Genomic DNA, 11,859 nt, shown 5'->3' on the forward strand with positions numbered 1-11,859 from the left:
GGCGCAAATTATGTGGGGCGCACATCATGCGGCGCACATCCTGCTGCGCACATGAAATAAAAATAATATTAAAATATTTTTACAAAAAAATATATTAAAATCAAATTAATAAAAAAACTGTGCTTGCAAATCCTGTGGGGCGCAAATTCTGTGGGGCGCACATCCTGCGGCACACATCCTGCTGCGCACATAAATAAAAATAATATTAAAACATTTTTACAAAAAAAAATATTTAAATCAAATTAATAAAAAAACTGTGCTTGCACATCCTGTGGGGCGCAAATTATGTGGGGCGCACATCATGCGGCGCACATCCAGCTGCGCACATTAATAATAATAATATTAAAACATTTTTACAAAAAAAAATATTTAAATCAAATTAATAAAAAAACTGTGCTTGCACATCCTGTAGGGCGCAAATTCTGTGGGGCGCACATCCTGAAGCGCAAATCCTGCTGCGCACATAAAATAAAAATAATATTAAAATATTTTTACAAAAAAAAATATTTAAATCAAATTAATAAAAAAACTGTGCTTGCACATCCTGTGGGGCGCAAATTCTGTAGGGCGCACATCCTGCGGCGCACATCCTGCTGCGCACATAAATAAAAATAATATTGAAACAAATTTACAATTTTTTTTTTTAAAATCAAATTAATAAAAAAACTGTGCTTGCACATCCTGTGGGGCGCAAATTATGTGGGGCGCAAATTATGTGGGGCGCACATCATGCGGCGCACATCCTGCTGCGCACATAAATAAAAATAATATTAAAAACAAATTACAATTTTTTTTTTTTTAAATATAACTAATAAAAAAACTGTGCTTGCACATCCTGTGGGGCGCAAATTCTGTGGGGCGCACATCCTGCGGCACACATCCTGCTGCGCACATAAATAAAAATAATATTAAAACATTTTTACAAAAAAAAATATTTAAATCAAATTAATAAAAAAACCGTGCTTGCACATCCTGTGGGGCGAAAATGATGTGGGGCGCACATCATGCGGCGCACATCCTGCTGCGCACATAAATAAAAATAATATTAAAACATTTTTACAAAAAAATATATTAAAATCAAATTAATAAAAAAACTGTGCTTGCACATCCTGTGGGGCGCAAATTCTGTGGGGCGCACATCCTGCTGCGCACATAAATAAAAATAATATTGAAACAAATTTACAATTTTTTTTTTTTTAAATCAAATTAATAAAAAAACTGTGCTTGCACATCCTGTGGGGCGCAAATTATGTGGGGCGCACATCATGCGGCGCACATCCTGCTGCGCACATGAAATAAAAATAATATTAAAATATTTTTACAAAAAAATATATTAAAATCAAATTAATAAAAAAACTGTGCTTGCAAATCCTGTGGGGCGCAAATTCTGTGGGGCGCACATCCTGCGGCACACATCCTGCTGCGCACATAAATAAAAATAATATTAAAACATTTTTACAAAAAAAAATATTTAAATCAAATTAATAAAAAAACTGTGCTTGCACATCCTGTAGGGCGCAAATTCTGTGGGGCGCACATCCTGAAGCGCAAATCCTGCTGCGCACATAAAATAAAAATAATATTAAAATATTTTTACAAAAAAAAATATTTAAATCAAATTAATAAAAAAACTGTGCTTGCACATCCTGTGGGGCGCAAATTCTGTAGGGCGCACATCCTGCGGCGCACATCCTGCTGCGCACATAAATAAAAATAATATTAAAAACAAATTACAATTTTTTTTTTTTAAATAAAATTAATAAAAAAACTGTCCTTGCACATCCTGTGGGGCGCAAATTCTGTGGGGCGCACATCCTGCGGCGCATATCCTGCTGCGCACATAAATAAAAATAATATTAAAACATTTTTACAAAAAAAAATATTTAAATCAAATTAATAAAAAAACTGTGCTTGCACATCCTGTGGGGCGCAAATTATGTGGGGCGCATATCCTGCGGCGCACATCCTGCTGTGCACATGAAAAAAAATAATATTAAAACATTTTTACAAAAAAATATATTTAAATCAAATTAATAAAAAAACTGTGCTTGCACATCCTGTGGGGCGCAAATTCTGTGGGGCGCACATCCTGCGAGGCACATCCTGCTGCACACATAAATAAAAATAATATTAAAAACAAGTTACATTTTTTTTTTTTAAATCAAATTAATAAAAAAACTGTCCTTGCACATCCTGTGGGGCGCAAATTATGTGGGGCGCACATCCTGCGGCGCACATCCTGCTGCGCACTTAAATAAAAATAATATTAAAAACAAATTACAATTTTTTTTTAAATCAAATTAATAAAAAAACTGTCCTTGCACATCCTGTGGGGCGCAAACTATGTGGGGCTCACATCATGCGGCGCACATCCTACTGCGCACATAAATAAAAATAATATTAAAACATTTTTACAGAAAAAAATATTTAAATATAACTAATAAAAAACCTTGCTTGCACATCCTGTGGGGCGCAAATTATGTGGGGCGCACAGACTGCGGCGCATATCCTGCTGCGCACATAGATAAAAATAATATTAAAACATCTTTACAAAAAAAATATTTAAAACAATTAATAAAAAAACTGTGCTTGCTCATCCTGTGGGGCGCAAATTATGTGGGGCGCACATCATGCGGCGCACTTCCAGCTGCGCACATTAATAATAATAATATTAAAACATTTTTACAAAAAAAAATATTTAAATCAAATTAATAAAAAAACTGTCCTTGCACATCCTGTGGGGCGCAAATTCTGTGGGGCGCACATCCTGCGGCGCACATCCTGCTGCGCACATAAATAAAAATAATATTAAAAACAATTTACAATTATTTTTTTTTAAATCAAATTAATAAAAAAACTGTGCTTGCACATCCTGTGGGGTGCAAATTCTGTGGGGCGCAAATTCTGTGGGGCGCACATCCTGCGGCGCACATCCTGCTGCGCACATAAATAAAAATAATATTAAAACATTTTTACAAAAAAAAATATTTAAATATAACTAATAAAAAAACTGTCCTTGCACATCCTGTGGGGCGCAAATTCTGTGGGGCGCACATCCTGCGGCGCACATCCTGCTGCGCACATGAATAAAAATAATATTAAAACATTTTTACAAAAAAAAATATTTAAATCAAATTAATAAGAAAAATGTGCTTGCACATCCTGTGGGGCGCAAATTATGTGGGGCGCACATCATGCGGCGCACATCCTGCTGCGCACATAAATAAAAATAATATTAAAACATTTTTACAAAAAAAATATTTAAATCAAATTAATAAAAAAACTGTGCTTGCACATCCTGTGGGGCGCACATCCTGCGGCGCACATCCTGCTGTGCACATGAATAAAAATAATATTAAAACATTTTTACAAAAAAATATATTTAAATCAAATAAATAAAAAAACTGTGCTTGCACATCCTGTGGGGCGCAAATTCTGTGGGGCGCACATACTGCGGCGCACATCCTGCTGCGCACATAAATAAAAATAATATTAAAAACAATTTACATTTTTTTTTTTTAAATCAAATTAATAAAAAAACTGTGCTTGCACATCCTGTGGGGCGCAAATTCTGTGGGGCGCACATCCTGCTGCGCACATAAATAAAAATAATATTAGAACATTTTTACAAAAAAAAATATTTAAATCAAATTAATAAAAAAACTGTGCTTGTACATCCTGTGGGGCGCAAATTCTGTGGGGCGCACATCCTGCGGCACACATCCTGCTGCGCACATAAATAAAAATAATATTAAAACATTTTTACAAAAAAAACTATTTAAATCAAATTAATAAAAAAAATGTGCTTGCACATCCTGTGGGGCGCAAATTCTGTGGGGCGCACATCCTGCGGCGCACATCCAGCTGCGCTAATTAATAAAACTAATATTAAAACATTTTTACAAAAAAAAATATTTAAATATAACTAATAAAAAACCTTGCTTGCACATCCTGTGGGGCGTAAATTATGTGGGGCGCACATCCTGCGGCGCACATCCTGCTGCGCACATAAATAAAAATAATATTAAAAACAATTTACATTTTTTTTTTTTAAATCAAATTAATAAAAAAACTGTGCTTGCACATCCTGTGGGGCGCAAATTCTGTGGGGCGCACATCCTGCGGCGCACATTCTGCTGCGCACATAAATAAAAATAATATTAAAACATTTTTACAAAAAAAATATTTAAATCAAATTAATAAAAAAACTGTCTTTGCACATCCTGTGGGGCGCAAATTCTGTGGGGAGCACAGACTGCGGCGCACATCCAGCTGCGCACATTAATAAAAATAATATTAAAACATTTTTACAAAAAAAATATTTAAATCAAATTAATAAAAAAACTGTCTTTGCACATCCTGTGGGGCGCAAATTCTGTGGGGCGCACATCCTGCGGCACAAATCCTGCTGCGCACATAAATAAAAATAATATTAAAACATTTTTACAAAAAAAAATATCTAAATCAAATTAATAAAAAAACTGTGCTTGCACATCCTGTGGGGCGCAAATTCTGTGGGGCGCACATCCTGCGGCGCACATCCAGCTGCGCACATTAATACAAATAATATTAAAACATTTTTACAAAAAAAAATATTTAAATCAAATTAATAAAAAAACTGTGCTTGCACATCCTGTGGGGCGCAAATTCTGTGGGGCGCACATCCTGCGGCGCACATCCTGCTGCGCACATAAATAAAAATAATATTAAAAACAAATTACAATTTTTTTTTTTTAAATCAAATTAATAAAAAAACTGTGCTTGCACATCCTGTGGGGCGCAAATTCTGTGGGTCGCACATCCTGCGGCGCACATCCTGCTGCGCATATCAATAAAAATAATGTTAAAACATTTTTACAAAAAAAAATATTTAAATCAAATTAATAAAAAAACTATCCTTGCACATCCTGTGGGGCGCAAATTCTGTGGGGCGCACATCCTGCGGCGCACATCCTGCTGCGCACATAAATAAAAATAATATTAAAAACAAATTACAATTTTTTTTTTTTAAATCAAATTAATAAAGAAACTGTCCTTGCACACCCTGTGTGGCGCAAATTCTGTGGGGCGCACATCATGCGGCGCACATCCTGCTGCGCACATAAATAAAAATAATATTAAAACATTTTTACAGAAAAAAATATTTAAATAAATCCTGTGGGGCGCAAATTATGTGGGGCGCACAGACTGCGCCGCACATCCTGCTGCGCACATAGATAAAAATAATATTAAAACATCTTTACAAAAAAAATATTTAAAACAATTAATAAAAAAACTGTGCTTGCTCATCCTGTGGGGCGCAAATTATGTGGGGCGCACATCATGCGGCGCACTTCCAGCTGCGCACATTAATAATAATAATATTAAAACATTTTTACAAAAAAAAATATTTAAATCAAATTAATAAAAAAACTGTCCTTGCACATCCTGTGGGGCGCAAATTCTGTGGGGCGCAAATTCTGTGGGGCGCACATCCTGTGGCGCACATCCTGCTGCGCACATAAATAAAAATAATATTAAAACATTTTTACAAAAAAAAATATTTAAATATAACTAATAAAAAAACTGTCCTTGCACATCCTGTGGGGCGCAAATTCTGTGGGGCACACATCCTGCTGCGCACATGAATAAAAATAATATTAAAACATTTTTACAAAAAAAAATATTTAAATCAAATTAATAAGAAAAATGTGCTTGCACATCCTGTGGGGCGCAAATTATGTGGGGCGCACATCCTGCGGCGCACATCCTGCTGCGCACATAAATAAAAATAATATTAAAAACAATTTACATTTTTTTTTTTTAAATCAAATTAATAAAAAAACTGTGCTTGCACATCCTGTGGGGCGCAAATTCTGTGGGGTGCACATCCTGCTGCGCACATAAATAAAAATAATATTAGAACATTTTTACAAAAAAAAATATTTAAATCAAATTAATAAAAAAACTGTGCTTGTACATCCTGTGGGGCGCAAATTCTGTGGGGCGCACATCCTGCGGCACACATCCTGCTGCGCACATAAATAAAAATAATATTAAAACATTTTTACAAAAAAAACTATTTAAATCAAATTAATAAAAAAAATGTGCTTGCACATCCTGTGGGGCGCAAATTCTGTGGGGCGCACATCCTGCGGCGCACATCCAGCTGCGCTAATTAATAAAACTAATATTAAAACATTTTTACAAAAAAAAATATTTAAATATAACTAATAAAAAACCTTGCTTGCACATCCTGTGGGGCGCAAATTCTGTGGGGCGCAAATTCTGTGGGGCGCACAGACTGCGGCGCACATCCAGCTGCGCACATTAATAAAAATAATATTAAAACATTTTTACAAAAAAAATATTTAAATCAAATTAATAAAAAAACTGTGCTTGCACATCCTGTGGGGCGCAAATTCTGTGGGGCGCACATCCTGCGGCGCACATCCTGCTGCGCACATAAATAAAAATAATATTAAAAACAAATTACAATTTTTTTTTTTTAAATCAAATTAATAAAAAAACTGTGCTTGCACATCCTGTGGGGCGCAAATTCTGTGGGTCGCACATCCTGCGGCGCACATCCTGCTGCGCATATCAATAAAAATAATGTTAAAACATTTTTACAAAAAAAAATATTTAAATCAAATTAATAAAAAAACTATCCTTGCACATCCTGTGGGGCGCAAATTATGTGGGGCGCACATCCTGCGGCGCACATCCTGCTGCGCACATGAATAAAAATGAAATTAAAAAAAATTTACAATTTTTTTTTTTTAAATCAAATTAATAAAAAAACTGTGCTTGCACATCCTGTGGGGCGCAAATTCTGTGGGTCGCACATCCTGCGGCGCACATCCTGCTGCGCATATCAATAAAAATAATGTTAAAACATTTTTACAAAAAAAAATATTTAAATCAAATTAATAAAAAAACTGTGCTTGCAAATCCTGTGGGGCGCAAATTCTGTGGGGCGCACATCCTGCGGCGCACATCCTGCTGCGCACATAAATAAAAATAATATTAAAACATTTTTACAAAAAAAAATATTTAAATATAACTAATAAAAAACCTTGCTTGCACATCCTGTGGGGCGCAAATTATGTGGGGCGCACATCCTGCGGCGCACATCCTGCTGCGCAAATAAATAAAAATAATATTAAAAACAAATTACATTTTTTTTTTTTTAAATCAAATTAATAAAAAAACTGTGCTTGCACATCCTGTGGGGCGCAAATTCTGTGGGTCGCACATCCTGCGGCGCACATCCTGCTGCGCATATCAATAAAAATAATGTTAAAACATTTTTACAAAAAAAAATATTTAAATCAAATTAATAAAAAAACTATCCTTGCACATCCTGTGGGGCGCAAATTCTGTGGGGCGCACATCCTGCGGCGCACATCCTGCTGCGCACATAAATAAAAATAATATTAAAAACAAATTACAATTTTTTTTTTTTAAATCAAATTAATAAAGAAACTGTCCTTGCACACCCTGTGTGGCGCAAATTCTGTGGGGCGCACATCATGCGGCGCACATCCTGCTGCGCACATAAATAAAAATAATATTAAAACATTTTTACAGAAAAAAATATTTAAATAAATCCTGTGGGGCGCAAATTATGTGGGGCGCACAGACTGCGCCGCACATCCTGCTGTGCACATAGATAAAAATAATATTAAAACATCTTTACAAAAAAAATATTTAAAACAATTAATAAAAAAACTGTGCTTGCTCATCCTGTGGGGCGCAAATTATGTGGGGCGCACATCATGCGGCGCACTTCCAGCTGCGCACATTAATAATAATAATATTAAAACATTTTTACAAAAAAAAATATTTAAATCAAATTAATAAAAAAACTGTCCTTGCACATCCTGTGGGGCGCAAATTCTGTGGGGCGCACATCCTGCGGCGCACATCCTGCTGCGCACATAAATAAAAATAATATTAAAAACAATTTACAATTATTTTTTTTTAAATCAAATTAATAAAAAAACTGTGCTTGCACATCCTGTGGGGTGCAAATTCTGTGGGGCGCAAATTCTGTGGGGCGCACATCCTGCGGCGCACATCCTGCTGCGCACATGAATAAAAATAATATTAAAACATTTTTACAAAAAAAAATATTTAAATCAAATTAATAAGAAAAATGTGCTTGCACATCCTGTGGGGCGCAAATTATGTGGGGCGCACATCATGCGGCGCACATCCTGCTGCGCACATAAATAAAAATAATATTAAAACATTTTTACAAAAAAAATATTTAAATCAAATTAATAAAAAAACTGTGCTTGCACATCCTGTGGGGCGCACATCCTTCGGCGCACATCCTGCTGTGCACATGAATAAAAATAATATTAAAACATTTTTACAAAAAAATATATTTAAATCAAATAAATAAAAAAACTGTGCTTGCACATCCTGTGGGGCGCAAATTCTGTGGGGCGCACATACTGCGGCGCACATCCAGCTGCGCTAATTAATAAAACTAATATTAAAACATTTTTACAAAAAAAAATATTTAAATATAACTAATAAAAAACCTTGCTTGCACATCCTGTGGGGCGCAAATTATGTGGGGCGCACATCCTGCGGCGCACATCCTGCTGCGCAAATAAATAAAAATAATATTAAAAACAAATTACATTTTTTTTTTTTTAAATCAAATTAATAAAAAAACTGTGCTTGCACATCCTGTGGGGCGCAAATTCTGTGGGTCGCACATCCTGCGGCGCACATCCTGCTGCGCATATCAATAAAAATAATGTTAAAACATTTTTACAAAAAAAAATATTTAAATCAAATTAATAAAAAAACTATCCTTGCACATCCTGTGGGGCGCAAATTCTGTGGGGCGCACATCCTGCGGCGCACATCCTGCTGCGCACATAAATAAAAATAATATTAAAAACAAATTACAATTTTTTTTTTTTAAATCAAATTAATAAAGAAACTGTCCTTGCACACCCTGTGTGGCGCAAATTCTGTGGGGCGCACATCATGCGGCGCACATCCTGCTGCGCACATAAATAAAAATAATATTAAAACATTTTTACAGAAAAAAATATTTAAATAAATCCTGTGGGGCGCAAATTATGTGGGGCGCACAGACTGCGCCGCACATCCTGCTGCGCACATAGATAAAAATAATATTAAAACATCTTTACAAAAAAAATATTTAAAACAATTAATAAAAAAACTGTGCTTGCTCATCCTGTGGGGCGCAAATTATGTGGGGCGCATATCATGCGGCGCACATCCAGCTGCGCACATTAATAATAATAATATTAAAACATTTTTACAAAAAAAAATATTTAAATCAAATTAATAAAAAAACTGTGCTTGCACATCCTGTAGGGCGCAAATTCTGTGGGGCGCACATCCTGAAGCGCACATCCTGCTGCGCACATAAAATAAAAATAATATTAAAATATTTTTACAAAAAAAAAGATTTAAATCAAATTAATAAAAAAACTGTGCTTGCAAATCCTGTGGGGCGCACATCCTGCGGCGCACATCCTGCTGCGCACATAAATAAAAATAATATTAAAACATTCTTACAAAAAAATATATTTAAATCAAATTAATACAAAAACTGTGCTTGCACATCCTGTGGGGCGCAAATTATGTGGGGCGCACATCCTGCGGCGCACATCCTGTTGCGCACATAAATAAAAATAATATTAAAAAAAATTTACAATTTTTTTTTTTTAAATCAAATTAATAAAAAAAATGTGCTTGCACATCCTGTGGGGCGCAAATTCTGTGGGGCGCACATCCTGCGGCGCACATCCTGCTGCGCACATAAATAAAAATAATATTAAAACATTTTTACAGAAAAAAATATTTAAATAAATCCTGTGGGGCGCAAATTATGTGGGGCGCACAGACTGCGCCGCACATCCTGCTGCGCACATAGATAAAAATAATATTAAAACATCTTTACAAAAAAAATATTTAAAACAATTAATAAAAAAACTGTGCTTGCTCATCCTGTGGGGCGCAAATTATGTGGGGCGCACATCATGCGGCGCACATCCAGCTGCGCACATTAATAATAATAATATTAAAACATTTTTACAAAAAAAAATATTTAAATCAAATTAATAAAAAAACTGTGCTTGCACATCCTGTAGGGCGCAAATTCTGTGGGGCGCACATCCTGAAGCGCACATCCTGCTGCGCACATAAAATAAAAATAATATTAAAATATTTTTACAAAAAAAAAGATTTAAATCAAATTAATAAAAAAACTGTGCTTGCAAATCCTGTGGGGCGCAAATTCTGTGGGGCGCACATCCTGCTGCGCACATAAATAAAAATAATATTAAAACATTTTTACAAAAAAAATATTTAAATCAAATTAATAAAAAAACTGTGCTTGCACATCCTGTAGGGCGCAAATTCTGTGGGGCGCACATCCTGAAGCGCACATCCTGCTGCGCACATGAAATAAAAATAAAATTAAAACATTTTTACAAAAAAAAATATTTAAATATAACTAATAAAAAACCTTGCTTGCACATCCTGTGGGGCGCAAATTATGTGGGGCGCACATCCTGCGGCGCACATCCTGCTGCGCACATAAATAAAAATAATATTAAAACATTTTTACAAAAAAATATATTAAAATCAAATTAATAAAAAACTGTGCTTGCACATCCTGTGGGGCGCAAATTCTGTGGGGCGCACATCCTGCGGCGCACATCCTGCTGCGCACATAAATAAAAATAATATTAAAATCAAATTACAATTTTTTTTTTAAATCAAATTAATAAAAAAACTGTCCTTGCACATCCTGTGGGGCGCAAATTCTGTGGGCCGCAAATCCTGCGGCGCACATCCTGCTGCGCACATAAATAAAAATAATATTAAAAACAAATTACAATTTTTTTTTTAAATCAAATTAATAAAAAAACTGTCCTTGCACATCCTGTGGGGCGCCAATTCTGTGGGGCGCACATCCTGCGGCGCAAATCCTGCTGCGCACATGAATAAAAATAATATTAAAACACTTTTACAAAAAAAAAAATTTAAATCAAATTAATAAAAAAACTGTGCTTGCACATCCTGTGGGGCGCAAATTCTGTGGGGCGCACATCCTGCGAGGCACATCCTGCTGCACACATAAATAAAAATAATATTAAAAACAAGTTACATTTTTTTTTTTTAAATCAAATTAATAAAAAAACTGTCCTTGCACATCCTGTGGGGCGCAAATTATGTGGGGCGCACATCCTGCGGCGCACATCCTGCTGCGCACTTAAATAAAAATAATATTAAAAACAAATTACAATTTTTTTTTTAAATCAAATTAATAAAAAAACTGTCCTTGCACATCCTGTGGGGCGCAAACTATGTGGGGCTCACATCATGCGGCGCACATCCTACTGCGCACATAAATAAAAATAATATTAAAACATTTTTACAAAAAAAAATATTTAAATCAAATTAATAAGAAAAATGTGCTTGCACATCCTGTGGGGCGCAAATTATGTGGGGCGCACATCATGCGGCGCACATCCTGCTGCGCACATAAATAAAAATAATATTAAAACATTTTTACAAAAAAAATATTTAAATCAAATTAATAAAAAAACTGTGCTTGCACATCCTGTGGGGCGCACATCCTTCGGCGCACATCCTGCTGTGCACATGAATAAAAATAATATTAAAACATTTTTACAAAAAAATATATTTAAATCAAATAAATAAAAAAACTGTGCTTGCACATCCTGTGGGGCGCAAATTCTGTGGGGCGCACATACTGCGGCGCACATCCAGCTGCGCTAATTAATAAAACTAATATTAAAACATTTTTACAAAAAAAAATATTTAAATATAACTAATAAAAAACCTTGCTTGCAC

The sequence above is a fragment of the Pleuronectes platessa genome, unplaced genomic scaffold (assembly GCF_947347685.1).
Source record: "Pleuronectes platessa unplaced genomic scaffold, fPlePla1.1 scaffold_32, whole genome shotgun sequence".
In the NCBI taxonomy this organism is placed as follows: Eukaryota; Metazoa; Chordata; class Actinopteri; order Pleuronectiformes; family Pleuronectidae; genus Pleuronectes; species Pleuronectes platessa.